Here is a 22,030-nt window from a genome sequence, read left to right on the forward strand (position 1 = left end):
AGTCCTCCAGAATTTGCCACTGCTTTGCTCCATGATCTTTCCCCAGATGTTCATTAAAATAAGTCTGTTCCTAGGTTTCTTTCCCTGTCAAACAGGGAACAACTTAACATTCCTTATCAGATTGATATTAAACCTAATACACTGGTTTATGCGCTTTGATTTTTACATGTAAGAAGATGCTAAAAAAAATCTCACATATTCTTATTAATGCTCCAATAAATGCAGCTTTTACTGGATTGCTTTGTGAAGCCCTCGTGAATATTTTTAAAGAGACAGTTCTTTTATCTTGGTGCCTGGCTCACTGGAGTCTTTGTACCACAGCATTTGCAGATTTCAAATGCATCAAGGGAGGTGTTCAGTAAGTCGTATGAGAGGTGTGACCTGTTTTACTGGGTATAGCCCAGACTCAGCAGTCTTACAGCAATAATTTCCATAATGGGCTAGCACGCCAGCAGTGGATTTGAGCCCAGGCCTGACTAATTGTCACTGGCAGCATGGAATGGGAGACACAAGAGTGGAATTTGGGAGACCCCCATCCTTCTTTCACCTGAACCCAGGTGCCTCAAGATGTTCTCAGACTCAGAAAGTCTGCTTCCATGCCCATTTAGGTTTGCAAGCGATAACTTTGGGGTTTTCAAAGGTTCAAAACAATAGGATTTGCATCTTCCCATACAACAACGGCAACCAGTATGTGCAGAAGGCCTGGAGTATGTTTATGAGTGTTGACCAGAACAGTAAGATAACAGCATCGCTGTGCAGATAACACTGGCGTTCCACAACCCACTGGAATATAGATGTTTGCGAGCCTCTTCCAGCCCTCACCTCCTACATAATAACTTGATGTTTCCTGTTCTTACCTACATCTCTGCTTTTCCTATGGGAAGGATTAATCATTTCTTTTATTACTGCCTGTTCCAGATTATGAAACAGATTCCACAATTTAGCTTTGTTTTGTTTTTTCATGTGAGGAAAACCCTTTCAGAAATTCTCCTTTCTGCTTTTGGGGCTCTCACAAAGGCCTTTTACTCTTAATAGAATTCTCTCAGTTCTTTACAGCCTATCTCTGGAGATGCACAGGAATTAACAAGACCTGTATTTATGTTATAGTCTTCCTAGGCAAAATGTTTCACTGGATAAACAAATCTTTAATTCCTTATGCTTTATTAAAAATACATGGTTAAAGTTCTCTCTCTAGTTATTGAGTGGAGAAATATAACTACTAGACTAATTCAGAATTTATAAGCTACAGATTAAAAACTAAAAAGATTTTAATTTCATTCAAAAGACAGAAATATTCTTCAAAATGTTTCTAATGAGACAGATTTCTGTAACTGAGAAGCTACTGTACATTTAACCTGTCTGTCAACTAGGACAACAATTCAATTATAAGATGTAAACAACAGAAAATGTTTTAATTATTAGTAAACACATGACACACAGAATATTCAAAGATACATTTCCAGGAAAGACATGTCTTGAAAAATAAGAGAGGATATATTTTGGCTTTAAATCATTGCCCACATCAGTGGCAGGTTCTATAAACACTGCTTGTAATAGAGTCTCAGAATCTAGAGCAATAGCAATTTCACGAAATAATTCCCACAAATGTCATCACTGATTCAACTAAAGAGGCATGAATAATAGTGAGAGACTTCATGTAAACTCAGATCTTATACTCAGCTGAGAGGTTTCATGAATTTTAATTATCATGATATTACCATTCTTTATTAAGACTCCCCTCTTGGTGTGCAAAGTGGTTTTTTACTCATTGGCTTATAAAGGCCTAGCAAAGCTGGGAAGAGTATATTTTATATATATATATATATATATATATATATATATATATATAAAACACCTAACCTGCAGTCTTTTGAAGAGTGAAGCAGAGAATCCCTCACTGATCTGGCCTTTGCTACGACTTGGGTGCAGCGAGCTGTGGCTCTGTTGCTCGTAACCCTATGCACGTAAGCTATCTGAAGTATACTCTCTGCATCTGCTGACACTCAGAGTTTGCAACGTACTTGCAGAGGGAAGTAGGCAGAGATGGGGTGGAGAAAAGTTTCCACGGTTTCTTAGGCTTTGTGCTTTGTGTTTCCATTTAAAAACTGGTGCTTTTTACTCCAAAATTCACTTACGTGTAAGTAACCTGAATGTCTGTACGTAATCCTTATCAAGTAAATGTGCATGCCCTCCCACCACTTTCTAAGATACTCCCACATCTATTGGATTTGTTTCCCTTGGATTTCAAAGTGACAGTTTCCTATGTTTTTCATTGCTCAAACACAGGCTGCAGTCATTTTAGCCTGAAACAATCATCATTTTCATTACCAGAGAAGACTCTTGTGACAAACCCTTGCAGGAAAACTATTCAGGAGCTCAAGCAACTTCAGAATGCAGTGGTTTATCAGGCCAGGCTAGACTTATCTGAGCTTACATAAAACACCTGCTCCGGAGGCTGAACCAGCTCTCTGCTCATAGACGTAATCCAAGGTGTTTGTATCTGAAAAGTTGATGGTCTTAACTGATAAGCAAACCAACTTACTTAAGATGCTGTTGTCTGTGACAATTTGTTTCAGTAAGAGATTCCTTTTGTCAGATCTTTCTCAGTCATAAGAAAATACTGTACCCAAAACACAAATAATGAAAGCCTCTTGTACCGAATGAGACAAAAAAGTGATTGAAAGAAAGGAAAACACAACATCTACAAGTAACAAGTGAATGCTTCACACCCAAATGACAACAGTAGCACTTCTGCAATTTCCCTGTACGTGACTGCACATTCATTTTCGAGAGTGTGAAATTGTGACTTGAACTGGAACACTGTGACTGGGGGAGACTGAAACGACTCTTGAGGGTAAGATAACAACCTATCTGCAATTTAAGCTCATTTTATGTAGTTTTCCTCATTAGAACTTGCTGAAGTTTGTCTTCTAAAGAGTGTCATTCTGCTGTTACTAAAAAATACAACAATGTTTAATAAACTCCTTACTCTAAGGAGTTTCTCGTCTGGGACAGAAATGGGGTTCCTAGTCCCAGAGTTGGCCTGAACAATTTACTAGGGTTAGGGTTAGGGTTAGGGTTGGGAGAAAGAAAAAGCCTAGAGGCTTTGTTGGAGTGGGTCTGCAAAGGGGCTGCCAAAGGAAGGTGTGTGCTGCCGAGAGACCTGTCCTGTGAGGAGTTTCTCATCTGGGACAGAAATGGAGATCTTAGTCCCAGAGTTCGCCTCAAAAATTTTGCGGTTTTAAGGATAGGGTTTCTTTTACTGTGGTCCTAAGAAGTATATGCATGTTAATATTACGTTACTTTTGTAACGTATCTAAAATGAATGTTAAAGCTATTAAGTACAAATGAAGCACTCTCTCTCTGTTGCATTAATGACATCCATGGCCTGAATCATACTACGGAGATACTGCCTGGGTGACTCCCCAGTATCCAGTGTGGTCTGCAGAGTCTGTTGCCACCAGCGTATTTATGCAACCATTTTCTGTGACTAGATACAATTCTCACTGCCTGAAGATGGTTTTCACAGAGATGGTCTTTCACCGCAATGGCGGTTTGAGCCTTCACTTTCAGCTGGTGTACGCACGCACTTCATCAGAGCTGAAAATGCAGCTCACAGTATTTGCAGAAGTCTTTAATATCTTACTAGCTTAAATCAAGAAAAAACAAATATGAGTAATAGCTTGTCATTATCTTGCGATAATACTTCTCCACCATGTAGTTACACCTAGCACTCCCAAAGTATTTGGAATGACCAATTATCCTAACCCAGATAGCCGGCTAAAGCACAATTTTTGATGGAATAATTAATGTATGGTGGCCCAAATTGTGATGCCGTGAAATATTAAGTTAGGGAAAACAAATCTCAATACAAGCACCAATCAAAGATTTTAAAAGCAAATGAGATCAACATTTTAACAAAAAATTCAACAGAAGCAAATGCGGTCTTGCTTCTCGTGTGGGACAACGCCATGCAACAGTACAGCCTGGTGGACAACTGTCTGAGAAGCAGCTTGGCAGAAATGGATCTGGAGGCACTGGTGGACAATTTCAACATGTGTCACCAGCGTGTCCTTGCAGCAGAAGAGGCCAACAGCATTCTGGGCTGCATTAGCAAGAGTGCAGTCAGCAGGTCCAAGGAAGTGATCCTTCCCCTTTATTTGGCCCATGCCAAACTCTGTCTGGTGTACTGTGTCCCATTTTTGACTCCCCAGTACAAGAAAGACACGGACATACTGGAGTGAGTTGAGCGAAGGGCCACCAAGATGGTGAGGGACTGAAGCACATGACACATGAGGAGAGGCTGGGGGAATGGGGCCTGTTCAGTCCGGAGAAGAGAAGGCTCATGGGACAGCTCACCGGTGCCCAAGGATAAAGAGAAGACAGAACCAGACTCTTCTTGGAGGGGTGCAGAGATAGGACAAGAGGCAATGGACACAAGCTGGAACATGAGAAATTCCCACAGGTATATTTTTATCATGAAGGTAGTCAAATACTGGAGCAGGTTACCCAGAGAGGATGTGGAATTCCCATCCTTGGAGGTGTTCAAGGCATGACTGGACACGGCCCTGAGCAACCTGCTTTGATTAGAGCTGCTTTGAACAGGGACTAGAGGACCTCCAGATGTCCATTCTAACCTAAATTATTCTATGATTCTATGGTTATGGAAATTTTATTACCTCCAACTCTCAACTTCTCAAACTATGGGCTCTGACGGTAAATAAGTCCCATTACAGATCCACCAAGTACAGCATCAGTGTATATGAAGAAGAAAGGTCAAAAATTCAACTTGTCTTTTGAAAAGGTAATTCTCATTTAAATTTGGGATTGGGGGCTTGTAAAAAAGATAAATATTACAGAAAAGCTGGTAATGAAAAATACAGCTGTATTCACTGCTCAAGAATCAATTCAGTTTATATTAAGGTTCAATTAACAGAAGAAAAAAATCAGATCTTTAAGATTTTGCACATAGGAGATCAAACATTGATAAATTAAGGGAAATGGTCTGGAAAGTTATAGCATGGGGATCTGGGTCAAAATATATTTGAGGCCTGGAATGCAAGTCAAATGTGAGTTAGCAAGAATCCTTTCCTTCGGTATCTGTGTCAGGAATACAAGCAAATATTTTCAAAAAACTTCAAGCCACTTTAAGCAATGATAAGAAGAAAAAAATCTAATGAAGTCTGTATATTTCTGTTGCTCCAAAGAGCAGCTGTGTTTTAGCTGCATTCTTAAACTACACTGCATGAGTTCAAACATGGGAAAAGTAAAAAAAGAGCAGGATCGGTGGACTTAAATTTGTCCTTAAAAATTGTCTAAAATTGTCTCTTACTGGAGAGTGTATCAATTTTTTTTCTGACCTCAACTGTGGCTAAGGAAGGACTTTTGCTTCACTGCAACAGGGATTGACTTAAGTTATTTTTCAAAGTAGATTTCAAGTAAATAGTCTTTTAAATCTGTGGACTGCTCACCAATTATGGCTTCAGTCCTGCAAAAACATATAATTGTCCATTATTCAGTAGGAATATTCAAGTATTTATTATGCACGTGCTTCCAAGTGTTTTCACAGTGAGAGCCTATGCTGAAGTCAGTTAAGTGTAGGGCTCCAAAGTGGTTGGGAAATTCTATAGGACAAACAAGCAGAGGATGTTTCTTACGTGAAGGTGCAATTTTGGATTTCAGACATGGTCAGAAGCATTGTTGTGATGTATTTAACCTTGGGAACAAACAGAAGAGCTAATGTAACATATAATTATTAAAGAACGCATTGACACAATTAAACCTCTAACTTTAATGCCTATTTACACAATATTCACATCCATCTTGAGGAGCACAGGTTTTTTATTTATGCAGTCTTTCTATTTTGACCACATTCTTACTGTCAGCAATAGATTTCATATCTGCCATCACAACACAAATATTTTGTTTATGCTGTTGCACATCACGAGTTTCAAAATAGTGATTAATTTAGCTGAAAAACTGCACAGTCACTACATGTTTCTTAGGGCCAAATTAAGCTGCCTATATACAAGCATGTAGTTTGAGAATGTGTATCTGAAACATCCAAATGGCAATTATAACTTAGGTCCTATAGGAGACTTGTGCTCTTCCAGATTGATAGTTGGGTGGCAGGTAGGATACCCTTTGTCATTTCAGATGATACATCAAACCCTTATTCTGTACAAACCTTATGGAGGCTGTCGGAGATATGTTGAATCTTTAGGACATCATGTGTTTATTAACATGCTAAGTTTTGCTTTTGTATGTTATTCAAGAGACTCAGAATACTTTGCTAATATTTCTACATTGAGATTCACGGCAGCACTTTTGCACTAGATATTACAGCTGTACTATGGGAGAGCCGAGATTCAGGAAGACTGAGAGCCACATTCACCTTTCCCAAATTCTATATAAGTCTTTTTGTCCAGCATTTTCCACTAGAAAAGCTTATAGCCAGCTAATCAAAACACTATAACTTAGCTGCAATTCAGACAGCTTGAGCTTGGACTTACACAGCTTCCTCCAAGATGGAGTCATAGTGGGGAACTTGTCCTTGCTGATTTTTAGAAAACAAACTGAAAGGAAAAATGAGGACTCCCCAATACATGAGCTTGTTTCCAAACACATGGGATTGTGGCAAAGATTATGCAGTTGCAGGGAATAGTATGTTGCGGTAGTAACTGAAGGAGCTCCTCAGCAGGAGGGAGAGAATCATCACAAGCTAGCCAGGGGAACTTGCCTATCTTCATAATTATTATTCATTAGATAATTAAATACATGGAAATGGGCTGTGGGAATCATTATTCGGATTTAAACAGATTCATTTGCTTAACATTTTGTATAGGTGCTTAGACTTGGAGGTTTAAAGAAAGCCATTAGAACAAGTATTTCATTAACTGACTCAAGAGACCAGATTCATCCTCTTCATTCAGCTTTGTTAGGTACTGCCATTTAATTAGTAAGTTTATATAATCATGTTCCAATATATCAAATTAACAAACACAAGATACATTCAGCTAGATTTATTACTACAACTCAAATGAATAGGGCAAGACAGGACCTAAGAGAAAAACACAGGTGGACATTTACTTAAGTAGGATGAGATAGGAAAAAAAAAAGAAAATTCAAGACAAAATTCAGGACTGTACCTGCCAATGTGGACATGATCTGATCTCCAGTAGAGTCTGGAGGAAGTAGAAGGCAAACGTGAAGAAGGCAAGAAAAAATGAGGCTTTGGCACACAGAAAGAGAGGATCAAGCAAGAGACTGAATCCAGTGACTGACCAATGGGCTGGGTGCCAGGCACTTCTGGATTCTGATCTTAGATTTGTCATTGACTCACCAGGCAGCCAAAACCAAATCGCTCCACCTTTCTGTCTCAGTTTCTCATAAGCAGGGTGATATTTATCTACTGGTCTCACAGAGCGTTACAAAGATTTATTAATTAATGTTTGTAAAACATTTTGAAGATGAAAGGCCAAATTCACAATAAAGTCTAGGAAGGCATCTAGTTGACTTGCATGTATGACTGTTTATCAGCTAAAGTTAACCATATGCCCAACTGATTGCTGGACTGTAAATGGTGTGGAAATAGACAGTCTTTTATAGTATGGCTACAGATACACCTAATACACATTTTTTAAACACAAAAAACAATAGCTGATAAGATATAAAAGAGTGCCAAATACATATAGAATGAATCATCAGCTCTCTGAGCCTAGGACCATTTTTAAGGTCTACATTTGATAGGTGTCTTAGCATCACAGCACATTGCTGATGCCTGATGTTCATTAGAATTTTATATTACTAAATTACAAAAAATTCACCACTAACCATAAGATACATTTATTATTTCCTCTAATGTCAAAAGCCTAATACATCTCAGGCAGCTCTGTGTTTATCTGGTGAGAACTGGACCAGATAACCATTCTAGGCTGGTTAAATTCTGCGTACTTACTTTCACTAGTGATTCCTCTATTCGAGGCTAAGGTTATACAGGAAGGCAAAACAGTGTTAGCGAGGCCATTAGTGTCCTATGGCTGCCTTAAGTCAGTTATAATTTTTGTCAACTTAATAAGCCTGTCCTTTCTAGGAGTCTATTTATAGTTTTGTGTGTCAGGCTTTATATATGCAACTATCTATGAAATCAAACAACTTGACCTAATTTGGTAACACTGAATAAGAGAAGAAAGCTCAATTAAGAAAGTCCACTAACCATCCATAAGTGAAATGTGTTCATAAACTATTCAAACAAATTCTTTAGTAAATATTTTCAAATGCTATATAAAAAACTTGTTGCCAATTAATATTTGCTGTGTTTGGTCAGGTAGTGCCACCAAGCTAGTAAATTATCGTCATCTAACACAGCAATACAAAAGACAACTGATATTCAGTGTGAATTAATACATGAAATATCAGACATGCCATAGTAATCAAATGATTATTTGATCCACTTCTGCTTCTCCTATAACTATTAAGCAGTGAGGAAACTATTTTTTTTTTCACTCTGACTAGAACAAGGAAAACTGTTGAAAGACCAAAATTAAATGCTTAGACAAAATTTGCTTTAATGGCCTAATACATTTTCAGTATTTGGCAACCCAATGTAAAACAATTTTCCATCTCTGCAAAGTAGGAAACATAGAAGTGTGCATTATTAGTCAATCATAAAGAAAACTTAGGATTTTTTCAGCCCATTTTCAAACCAGGAAGTACATGAATAAGCAATACCAAGCACACACACACATTTTCTTAAAGAAAACTGCAAGTTGCAATAATTTTGAATTTTTCTTTTTCTTAAATAATAATCTTCCTAAGAAATTGTACTAATATTTTATTTAACAAAACAAAATAACAGCTACTTTGAAACAAAACATGGGCTGCATCTCTGAATGATAGCACACAGTCACTAGTTTTCAAGAACACCACGTATAACATTACTCAGGAAGTTGTAAAAAGTGACATTACATCTGAATATTCCCATTTGAATATGAAAAGAAACAATGCTTTTTGCTAGCTTGACTGAACATTAGACTGGGACAGTAGTAATTCCCTCCACATTCTCTCCTTACTGTTACCAGAATGAAAAGATATAGCAGCTTGCTAATTAGCAGTCTCGGATTCATCCAGTGTCTGGCTTTCTCACGGATACAGGGTGCACCTATGCTGCAGTCACTAACACCAGGTTAGTTACGGCAGCACTGAGATCGGGGGAAGCTACACAGCCTTTCTAGAAAGCAGGTATGTGCTTAGATGGTTAGTCCACATCAAGCTTCACGCTGCCCACGTGGTGCTGATCCTGAACTCGTCCTGCACAAGCTATGAACTCCAGGAGAAATATATCAATATCATGTCACATTTTCCTTGATGCCTTATCAGCAGCTTGACGGCTCTAGAGTGACAATCCACTGGTCAGAGACTAGTTTTGGTTCTATCACAAGTCTTTTGTGTATTCCTAAACAAATGCTTATCTTGCCTTTGTTTCCTGTGCTGTCAAAGAGAGAGATTTTCTGAAGTTCTTTAAAATTTGTGGATGAATAGTGTCCTGCACAGCAAATTCAAACTATTGGCATATATAGTCATGTTTAGTTTTGTATCGTCCAATTTCTATACCTATAAAATGGGAATTATTATTTGTGTAATAATTAATGGGTTACTAAGAGGTTAAATTCATGAATGTTGGTCAACTATTTTGAGCCTGAAAAGAAAGGCAGCATTCAAAGAATACTATTATTAGTTTCACCACATGCATATTGTATGAAGCTTAAATCTACCGAGAGGCCACCAAGCAGGAGGAGACAGGGAACAGTGATGTTATTGTAGCCAGACCAATATTGCAACAACGGCCATTTTAAGCTGGTGACACTGCATTAACTGAATGGAACAACAGCTGAGGCTTAGCACCCAGTACTCTATTAGTTGTGACATTATAAATCAGAGAGATCATAAAAATGAGGTCAGTTTTCTGGGCTAATTCTCTTGTCTACTTGGCATATTAGCACTTACTGGAACCTCTTTTTCATTAAAGGTCAGATTAGGTTTTCAGAACTGTGTTTGGCTATTTGTTGAGAATTGTTTGCCTACAAAAATATCTATAGTTCACTTTACAGATCTACTGTGTTACAAATGAGAAATTCGAAAGTACTAAAACTCAGCTGCGTTTCTCCTTCAGTGATACCAGGTAGGCTTCTTTACAGCAGAGTTGACTGATGCTAAGCACTTCAAAATCCCAGTGGAAATAGTGGGCAGGTTGCAGGATTCACATGTCATGATTCATTCTTTGGGAGGCAAAGTCATACTGTTAACACTTAAAACCTACTGTTTGCACACTGTCCACAGTACGGCGTGCTCAAAGCACACAGCATTCGAACAAAGCTAAGGACCCAGGATATTGCTGTCTTTATCTTAAGCGCCTTGGTTAGAAATACTAGATACCTGGGTAATTCCACCTCCGTTACATATATAGTAGCTAACAGCACTAAACACGTCACAGTATAAATTGCAGACTACAGCTAATACCCAGTGGTCTAACCTTAGTACAGTTCTCCTAAGGAAAGAAGTTCCTCATACAGTTAGTGGGGAGGTACTGAAGTTTAGACTGACACCACCTTCCTTGAAGGTCTTCAAAGCCTCCTCTCCACTGATGATAAGCAATGAAGGCACTTCCTTTGGCAGGATTAGTTCGCTGGATGCCTAAATAAGGTAAACTGGATTATACCACACATCTTCCCCAACACATTTGTTATATACTTTCTGATGTGAAACAGCGTTTAGCTGGCCAAACTGCACTAGGATTATGGGATGAAGTTCAGCAGTTACAGCAATAACTGTGCAGCAAAGGAGCAGGGAATGCATACCTACTGAAGGGAGGGAGAAGAGAGGAAGTGGAGTTAGTTAATATAGGTAAAATCTGAAATGCAAGTTGTGATTTATTTTTTGTAGTTGTTACAGAAAACATGAGCATTAAAGAAGGCTGGAGTAAGAGGATGGAAGTGGCTTGAATGGCCAGGTCAAAAGGATTATTCTGTGGGAAACTGTGAAAAAGCACAAAAAGTGGGAAAACACGTTAGCTAATCACATACAGTACTATTATCAAAATGAAACAGGTAAGGAAATTCAGTAGTGAAGCACACTTTCAGAAATAACATATTCATTGTATTTGCAGGAAGTCTTTTGTTACATGGTGTCCTTGCCCCCTCTGCTCCCCAGTATAACTCTGGAAATTAAATAGGTATGCTGTTGCAGCCTTGGGGAGAACTGATCAGCAGTCTTTGAGTGGAGTCTGGGACAGATCAGTGGATGTGGAAAATGGTTTTAGGTAGCACCCCACACAGATGCAGGTGTGGGATGATGTGAGCAGTCTGACTGGAAAGAAAGGCAAGCAATGCAAGGAGAATGTTGCAATTAAATATCAGGCCAGATTGCAGCAGGTTTTATGGGCCTTCTGAGATGCTGGACACCTGCAAACTTTCCTTGAACTCAGACTCAGATAACAGGAAAATTCAGGTTGGAAGGAACCTCAAGAGGTGTCTCGTCAAACTTCCCGCTCAAAGCAGAATCAGCTATGAGATCAGACCAGGTTACTCAGTTTTATCCAGTCTGGTCTTGAAAACCTCAAAGGATGGAGACTGCACAACCTCCCTGTACAACCTGTTCCACCGCTTGACTGTCCTCATCTACGTCTTCTTTTATCTCATCTGAGATATGAATCAATGCTTCCAGTTGCCAAACATGTCCTGTATCTGCTCCTGCTTCATTCTCATTCATAGTGGCAGCCTGTGATTGCTTTTACTCTGCTCATGAGGCATAACTACCTGCAATTATTTTTTTGCCGAGTTCATATGTTATGAGCTGTAGCAATGTGATCAGAATAAAAGAGAAGCAAGATGATGCTGCATTATAAATTCAAAAAACCGCCACCTTTGTTCACCAGATTGTAAAGCATTGGCACAGCCAATGCTATGAACACTTTTGCAGTGGCCATATTTAAATTCCATAGTGGAGTAACCTTATGAGCTCCCACCCGACTCCAGTACAAGTTGAAAATATTTTCACTGTCATCAGAACTAAGACTTCAGTCCCCAAGGATATTTTATGGAAAGAAGAGAAACAGCTGTGCAAGCATCCCTGCCAAAATAATCAACAAAACAGTAACTAACAGCATCCACAGTAAATGGCTGTTTATTTTGCACCCTGAGAACCGCAGGGAGTTAAAGTGAGAGCAACAGCAATGGAAGAAGTAGTTAGGAAAAGAAGACAAGTAAGCAAATGCTGGCAAGATATTCCACGATACAGATTTCTACTCATTTCTGAGGTATGTGTACGTACCGTCTGAGACAAGGGGCCAGAATGCTCATCACCTCACAGAATTAAAAATCAACAATGTCATTTGTGTCCCAGACAAAATAATGACAAATGTTTTTCTTCACACCTATGCAATGAGGTGTGGCAGCCTGGTCTTCCATCAAATCTTTATTTGCAGGAAAGCAGCTTTATGGATACAGCTTCTGCATAGTAAAAGCCTTTCATAATAAACACTCTAAACCTGGCTGGGTAATCCACGAAATTCCCTCAGATTAATAATCCTTGCTGCTTGGAGATGGCTTTTATGGATAAGCCTGTAGAGACTGCAGACTGCTCAAGGACAGAATGTAGGCCCAATTATTTGTCCATCTTACCTCCTCAGGCAAAATGCAAAATTTTCAATCAGGATGTTGCAGCTGTTCCACTGTGCACAGCAGTACTGTGCAATAATTTAGGCCAGGAAATGGAGATTACTTCATACTGATGCAGAGCTGGATGATGATTTTTAAAACTTCTCAGAAGCGAAGTTTTATTTCCCAACAAAACAATAAGTAAACAAATACATGAAGCAATAGGACTAAGTCAAGCAGGAAGTCTTCCTGATATCTTTAAAATAAGAAGGACTAAACACAGTTTAACATAAAATGACAATAACACAAGGAACAAACAAAAATATCCTCATCCTAGTCAACTCAGTTGTTAAGCTTACCAGAAATATTTAGCCTGCTACTTAATCATATACAGGCCGCTCCATAAGCGGTAAGAATGATTTGATTCGAAAAACACACTACATTCTTTCTGATGAGAAACAATCTAAGAATTACAGAATGAAATGCTGCTGAATCATTTTTCTATGCATGAGGTAAGTAATACTTCAAGATAACTGCCTATTCTGTTAATCAGAAATTGAGAGATGTGATAAACCCTTGCTATATAATAAGGTCTTATAGCTATATAATAAGGTCTTATTTTTAAAGATGAACTAGTTAGAAACTCTTTAAAAATGGGTGATACTAACATCTAAGCAGAATTCCCTTTTAATGTCTCTTTTAGTAAAAACTGTAGCAAATGAATGCTTCAGGAAAAAGGAATAATAAAAAATTCTGATGTTCAAACGCAAAGAACTTCAGTTGAATCCAGTTATTTTTAATTAATCAGTCTAGTTAGCACAGTAAAACCTTAAAACTGACAATGATAACCAAAGATTAGCATGCCAGCTGCCTATCTTCTCATGCAAAAAGACAAGTCAGGTTACACTGGCATTTGTGAAATTGTTTTACTTCCATTACTTAACAGCCTGCAGCAGTTAGATAGGGCACAGGACACTGTATAGGGCTGTCATAATCTGTTCCATTTTTCTGTTGTTGCTAACTTCTCAAAAGGAAGATTTGATGCTGGAGCATAAGGTCTTTCACATTTGAGCCAAGGGTCTGACATTCTGACTTCTGCTCTGACCAACAGTCAGTACTGTAGAAGCAGACGGAAGATTTCAGTAGGGCCAGATGTGTAATTCAGTGTTGTATCTGCACACATCTGTGCCAAAGAAGACATAAGGGCTTAAAACAATTCCTTCCTGACACTTGTGAGTGATGTGCTGATACCTTGAGGGATGAGATTTGGGTCCCCTTATTCTACTGTACACTATGATAAAAAATGCTAGCCTTCATAAAATTACAGTCTATTAAAAAAAAAAAGCAGCATTTTTAAACTGACGCTTTCTATGACGTGACATTTCACCCGCTGTGTGCAAAGTAATGTTTGAAAAACTGATCATATTTATATCGCCACCAACCATTGGTCCTTTTTCTATTACAAGATTAAATTAAAAACAGGCAACGATCCTTATAATTTTGGATGTCTCATTCAATTACTCTTCCAGTTCTTACTAACACAATTTTAAATAAATTCTCCCACACATCAACCACATAGTATCAATGAGGTGTTAGATCAGAAAGATAACTAATATCAACACCGTTAACAATTATCTTGTCCATTATCTAGCAAGTATTTCCTCATGGTTGTTTTGCGTAGTGTTTATGTAGAGCAGATGGCACAACCTGGTATTAGAAGCTCTGCTGGGAAGAGGCTGAACACTACAAACCCTCTCCCTCCACTACCCCCCACAATCACTATCCTACCTACACACAAATAGAAAAAATATTTACTACCAATATCCTTAGCTTTCTCCTCAGCATCAAAATACGAAACACACTCACAGCTTTGCACGGGCTAGAAGCCAAATCATCCACTATTGTCAAATCTTCAGCTTTCTTCACCAGTAACTGCTTGATGCAGCTATGTGTTCTACCCAGACAAACCAAAAGTACACTCAGTTTTGAAAATCAAAAAGCAGCTTGAATAAAATTGAATGCATTATCAACAGCAATAGTAAGAGATTCTGCACGGTATTGGAATGGAGTTTTGCCTGAAAGAAGACAGTGAACTGCAGTGATCTTAGATGCATATTTAGATCTGATTCATTACATGTGATGTGGAAACTGCCTCCTTTTCTGTTTCATTTCTATTAGTGTTTTAATTCATCTGAGTTTGGGTTTTAATGACTTGTGTACAGTTGACAAAACTATTAGTTGTTATTCACGATGATTTAAAAATCCTTTTCAAAAGAGGATCTGGCACCTGCAGAGGTCATCAAGCCTGAGAGAAAACTTTCTCAGTGTGCACGGCAGATGAGAAGTAGACTAAGAGTAGCATTTATTAAGGTATCAAATTGTTTAGAATTCTTCCAGTTCTCCTAGGGTTTTTCTAAAGAGTTTAGTATCACCTGACTTTCTTCTTTAACTTCTAATTCATTGTTTAATATTCTAAACAATATTAGTCCACTAAAAAGGCAAGACTCTTCTCATAAGCAACTTCCAGATTCTTCATCCTGGGAACAGCTATTCATTGTAACACTTCTTAGCACTTAGGCCTTCATTCTGAAATGAGTTTCTAGCCTGACCTTGTCACCTACACAGAGCACTAATTCATCCAATATATTCCACTGCCCATACAATATTTTCCAAAGAGTTTACATTAATTATGCTGTTTATGCATAATATATCAACAGAATCCTATCAAGTCCAAATTTAATTCCTAAACTAGTATGGATCTCAACACAAGAGCTTGTTTAAACTTGCAAGCACCTTTCTGCAGACTCCTTGTGATTTATACCTGAAAAATTGTTCTGGATTCTTGTAAGTTAAGTTGGGAAAATATTTTACAAACAAAAATCAACACCTGCACTGCATAATCATCTCCGCTCTGGTTTCTAGAGAATCTCCTAATCTCTTCTTAACGTATGATTTTAATACACAGTTTCCAACCCCCAAACTGTTTTCTATAATTAGCTCTTGCTAATTCATCTCTTGCCCATGTTTTACACTATTCTTCTTGTTTGATTTTCACTAATGATTCCTAAGACATACAATGGTTCTAAGGAAAATTAAAGCACCCAAAGCAAAACTAACTCCTGATTTTTTTTTCGATGCTTCCTCACAGAATTAGAGGACAACCAAGCTTATTTGAAAACAATGAAAACTTACTGAGATGCTTTTCTGAATACACATTCAATATTTTATCTTTTTCTACTTCACTTTCTTCTAGAAATTATATTAACTTGGAATTGATGGGGTTTTTCTGAGTTAACTACAAAGTCCTTATTTGAGTCCATATATATATGTGTATATATACACATATGTATATGCATATGCATCAGAGAATTTCACAGCTTAACAAAACACTACTGGCAGAATTACTAGAATATACAGGGTGACTATCGTCTAACACAGAATTAGTGTGTACATATATACAACCTTGCATTTCTGTACTCACACACAGAGAAACACTAACACACCTATCTTTATAAAAATGAGATATACATTTCCAGAAGCTCTGCTAAAAGTAATGGGAATCCTCCAGCAGCAAGGCTTTCAAGACTGTGTTCCTTTTATTCCCAACATAAAGGATACATTCACCCAAACAGTTCTTTACCAGCTAATGATTCAAATTGCTTAGAATAGAAAGGCAGCAAAATTTGGATTTGCAGACTTCTATTCATTTAAGCAAATAAGATGCAGATCATAAATCCAACTTCATCTATAAATATTAGTTTATAAGATGATAATGACTTTTTCTACATTTAAAAATATCAAATGTGATTGCAAGTTAAAAATAAATCCATTTTCCCACTATATGAGAACAAAAAAACCCTATTTTAAAATTTCTGGTATGAAGGAAATTGTCCAATATTCCACTAAGATCTTGAGCTTTTAGTAACTAGTGATCTAAAACATCAAGACTGCAAAGGATCCTCTGCCAAATCAGACTTACGAATCTGGCAGTTGTTTTTCTAGTTTTAATTAAATTATCTGAAACCATTTGTACATCCTCCTTCACTCCTTCCAAAAAAGTAAATAAAACATCTGTGATTTCAGTTTTTGATTAGAGTCTTAAAATATTTCTCTGGTAGGAGTTGTCCAAACTTTGTGCATAAGCAAACTGAAGTCAGTGGGTCTGGCCCACAGTTGACAACATGAAAATATTGCAATAATACAAAAAACTACATCATCAGTGTATAACCTAAAATTTCAAAATTGAAATGGCTTAATGTTAGATCTGAATTGCTTGGTAAGACTATGTCGAACAACAATAAATTGATTTCTGAAACTAAAGAATCAAAATCGACTTCTCTGAGATCCCCTCCCCAAATGCAATTCTTATAAACTGAAAACTTCTATTAAGTTATTTTGAGTGCCTTGACTCTGTGCGCCCCATTTAAGCCTGGGTTTCAGAAAGATCCATTATGTCCACTTGCACACTAATCCTATCCTCTGCACGTACTGATTCCTACATAAGGATTTGAGTCTAAGATAAGTACTGTCTTCTGTGAAAGCTATTCCTTCATCTTGTCCTTCTTATTTAAGTCTCTCGTGATCCAAGCAAATCCCTGAGACAAGACAGCCATCTTAGTAATATTACAGTCATATTGCCTGCAGTAAGATATTATACCAAAATTTTCTGGTCACAAAACCATGTTCCTTCTCAAATGCAGACATTAAAAACTCTGTGAGACTTTAGAAACTGTTAATTCTGATGTTCTGGGCAAAATCTAATTCCAAAGATGACATTTGTTCACTTAAACTATCCGTATTTAATTTTTTCCCCAAACAAAAAAGCTATATGTGCACTACAATATGAGACATAAAATATCCAGCCATTTTTACGAAAATAATGAAGATGAAAGAATGTGCACATCAGAGGCTCTTGATGGTTATTTGTGAGACACAAAAATCTAAGTAAATCCAGCTCCAGCAAGACTGGAAAACTAGCTTAAGCATGTCTCCTGCAGAGAAGGAGACTCACACAAAGAGAGACTCTCACAAAGGAGAAATCACAACTCTGGATAGCCAAATAGCACTCATGCAAAGGTTTATTTTACTCTCCATAGTGTTAGAGCTCTTAAAGTACAAAAATAATGGTATAGTACTAAAAGGGGGCATACAGTGTGCAGGAGTCTTTTTAACCATGTGATTCAAAATACACATGGCAAAGTCTCCTGGAAACATTCAGTGTAAAGACAGTAAACAAGTGCTAGTACATGCACAATAACTGAATGTGACAGTCTTCATTTCTCATCTTAAAAATGTTTTAATTGGTTCTGTGTGCTGGTAAGGAGCTGCTGCACTCCAGTCCAGAAGTGGTTACATGTCAGTAGCAGATGATCCACGTAAGACTATATTTAATCGACTTATTTAATGGAGAATTGAAAAGAGAGGTTGATTAAGTACTTCAGAGAAAAACTAAGTAACTGCAAAAAGAAGAAAAAAAAATAATGATCACATGATTTTTAAAAGGATCATGATATCCTTCTAGCTAATGTAATTTTTAATCAGATATTTTGATGTAATTTCTGCAGTAGCTGTTTACTCATCAAGTAAATCTGATATTTGCGAGTCTGGCTACTTCCTTTTTGTTTATTTTAAAGAGAAGACTTTTCAGAAAGTATTTGTCAAACCTGTATGTTCTGCTGGTTAATTGTGTTGAATGCAGTATATCATCTCTATTAATTGTGACAAACTTTTCACTTCAAGTCTGCTTACCAATAAGTCAGGCACAACCTATGACACTGCTACTCAGAGTCTTGGGTGTGTTTGTTTTTTACTGGGAAGACACCTGAATAATTCTTGGAGGCTGACTGTCATTCCAAGTTTCAGACAGAAACTTTTTTGTTTTTCTTTTTGGATGTCAACATCTTAACCTTACACTCTCCCCCTTTAAATTTAGAACTGTCGTTTGAGTTTTGAATGCCATCAATAAGAGGACTTCGACCTGATTTGCAGACTACAGAATACGAAGCTTGAAAAGGAAGCAGCACTGTCTTGTGCAATTCACTTGACAATAGACCAAGCACTACTAAATTATAACCCTGCCTTTGACATAAACAGTGAGAACATGGCAAATCAATTCACCACAGTCCCCTGTTTAACCTATGTTGTGGGGGCAAATTAAAATTGTCTCCAATGGCCATTTGGGGGATTAGCTACTTACCATTTATTACTTACTGCATACTATAAATAACATCATTACACACACTTTACCAGCATCTGTAAAGAGATTATTCCAACAGAACCTCTTTTCCAGATTGCTTCTGAGGGAAAATATGGCATTCTTCTTGCCATGCACTGGTGTGAGAAAATTGTAGTTCTCCCAGTCTAGTAAGTTAAAAGCAGCAAAGAAACATTTATTCATGAAAAACTCCTCCCAAATGCTTAGTGCTCTCTCTCTGTTACAACTGAGAATCAAGTTTCCAAGACTTTTGTTACATGCCACACTTTCACCTTCTACTCCGAGAAGGTGCACACCCATCTCCTCCTTCATCAACAAATGGCCAACAGTAGCAGATGAAACCGTCTCACCTTGTTAAAGAAAGCAGTATGATTTCGAAAACCAAAGAACTTCTGCCTCACAGATTACTTTTTATAGTGTGATCAGCATTTGAAACAAGTTGTTTTTTTCTTATTTAAACTTCCTTCCTAGGCTTCAGCTATCAGCTACAGCTGGAGACAGACTATAGAGCTAGGCAGACCTTTGATCTGATTCAATACAGCCACTTGTGTGTGATCTGTCCTAACCCACTTTTTTCATAGAGTGCAGTGTAGCAGAAATAGCATAATTTTCACTGTATCAGTTTGGTCCTCTAATTCAGACATAAGTGTATTAAAATAGTTTTGTAACTCAGATAACATTATTGATTATTTTTGTTGTATAATAAGGAAGAGCCATGTCCATATCATATATATGTAGTCCACACTAGAAAAATGTGCTACATTCCTGAAGTACCTCTTTACAGCTTCCTTATGAAGTACTGCAATTCATTACTTCCTTGATAATTAATTTTTAACATTTACTGGGAGGATAGAAACTACCTGAGAAGGCTGAGAAGATGCAGTGGCCAGTGCATCTGGCAGTGGGCCAGTGGAAAAACAGTGGCCAGTTTTCCTTTTTTGAAAGAACTTTCATCCTTTTGGAATAATGGAATAATTCTAGGAATTTCTGTTACTCCATTACAATTCATTGTCAGACCTCTTCTTTGTTTTGGGCCAGAGAGAATCAAATGTAGTCAGGTTTCTCATGTTGCTAGCAATTATGCCAAGAATGTGAAGTTCCATAGTTTTGTTTTATTTGCTCAGCCAGTACTAAATTTTCCTCATTTATGCCAATGTAAACTGATCCTGACATTACTGTCATCTTCAACCTCTAGAGACTGTAAGCAGAATTTTGCAAAGGTTGTTTATTCTAACTTCAGTATTGTTATTTCTGACTTCCACTGCTAATCAAGGTCACTGCTTCTGAATATCTCTGTTGAATTACACTGATACTGTCATTACTCTCATCTTCTTTTTTAAAAGTTTGTTCCAATAGCACTAACTGAACTCAGTGTGTGAAGGCTGAGATTTTAACTTACAGGTATCTGATGTTTAGGCTTTTTTTTTTTTCTTTCTTCTTTCCTCCTCTCCAGACACCTACATTAATGTCTTGATTTCAGAAGTGCCAAACATGGTTATCTTTCACTAAAGTAATAGTGTTTGAATATTTATAAAAATGGTATGTTAATCTAATATTCACTGCTGTAAAATTGTATGATTTGTCTAGACCTCTATCCCATACTCTAATGTATCTCACCTTCTTCAAGTTTTCTATTACCTAGTGTTATGACTCTGAGCCATGGTCAATGTTTTACCAAATATCCACTAGCTAAAATATATGCCAGGAATTACGTAACAATGTCTCTCCTTTCTTTGTGGTTATCCTTGTTCCCAAATTATGAACTATCATATTCAGAATCAGCACTGTGAATAGTAGAAACTCAGCCAATATTGCTGCATGTCAAGTAACTATATCATCTATGGATTACACTAACTACAAACATTCAAAGCCTATCAATATTTACATTGCTAGTTTCTTAGCTTCTGGTGGTTCTGCCTCGGATGAGAAAGAAGCATTTTAGAGTACTGCTGAACTATTTAAAAGATGAAGTTCTTATACCTCATAGTAGTTATAGCCTTTTCATACCGGTATGTCCTTCTTCCTTAATTCTAACAGACGTAATTACTCCAAAAGTTGTGGTAAAAGTGAGAAAGAGTGTATGATCAGTGATTACATTTCACAGGAGGGTAGCTGAGAAGAACAGATCTCAGTGACGTTTAGACTGTAAGATGACAATCATAGTAATGCATAGGACAGAGCAGCAGTTTACAACTGGTGCTTTTTTTTGCTTTTCTTTGAGTTTTATGTCAACACAATAAAGGGAAGATGTTTTTGTCTTGTGCCATTCTAAAATAAATTTCTCATGACATCTATTGTGTAAACTCTTCTGTCAGAACTTACCTAGCTGGGGAATCCTTATGCTGCTCCCCCACAAGAACTTTATCTGAATATTTTCCTTCCCACTGTGTGAATGATGTGTCTAGGTACTGAACATGACTTGCTGAACATGATGTTTTAAGCGAGTCAGCATGAAAAGTATGATAAAATTCAAATAGATAAAAATTCACTATTCAGTGTAGTGAACATTTCTATAGCCAGTAGTTTTGTTGACTGTGACTTCATAAAGCAAAAATAGCCCCATTTTAAACATGCAAATAGTAATTTAAACATGGAAATAGTAATGCTTATAGACTGAACATGTGAAGAAAAGTCAGGACCTCAAAGTTCTCTTCCTCACTCTGCCAGCTCACAAACTTTGGCTTAGATTTCCTCTCTGTATTTACCTATCTCAGTGAGGCATTTTGAGCTCTATGGAACAGGAGTGCATTTGCAGCACTAAGGATCACGTTCATCATAAAATGATGGTGAGCAAGTGCAACCCTCAAGACTGAAAGCTCTAATAGCATTTGAGTTATTTGGTTCCAGGCTGTTCTGCCATGTGTGCAGGTTGATTTGTACCAGAGCTTCAAATAGGGGAGGTTAAAAAAAAAAAAAAAAAAAAAAAAAAAAAAAAAAAAGACTGGAGAGGAGTAAGGCTTATGGATAAATGGGAAGCCCTCAGCATAGCATAAGGCACAAAGAACGAAGTATGAAAATAAGTGAAGCTCAGCAAATTGTGAGATGACCTAATGCGTCCTCCAGCAAGTTAGAATTTGAAAACATAAAGAGTTTCCTTTCAAATCACTTCCCTCCTCACATCTAGAAAAAACAAATTCTCTCTCCTTGGTGTCCAAGGGGCAAT

Source organism: Dromaius novaehollandiae, chromosome 7 (genome assembly GCF_036370855.1).
Source record: "Dromaius novaehollandiae isolate bDroNov1 chromosome 7, bDroNov1.hap1, whole genome shotgun sequence".
NCBI lineage: Eukaryota > Metazoa > Chordata > Aves > Casuariiformes > Dromaiidae > Dromaius > Dromaius novaehollandiae.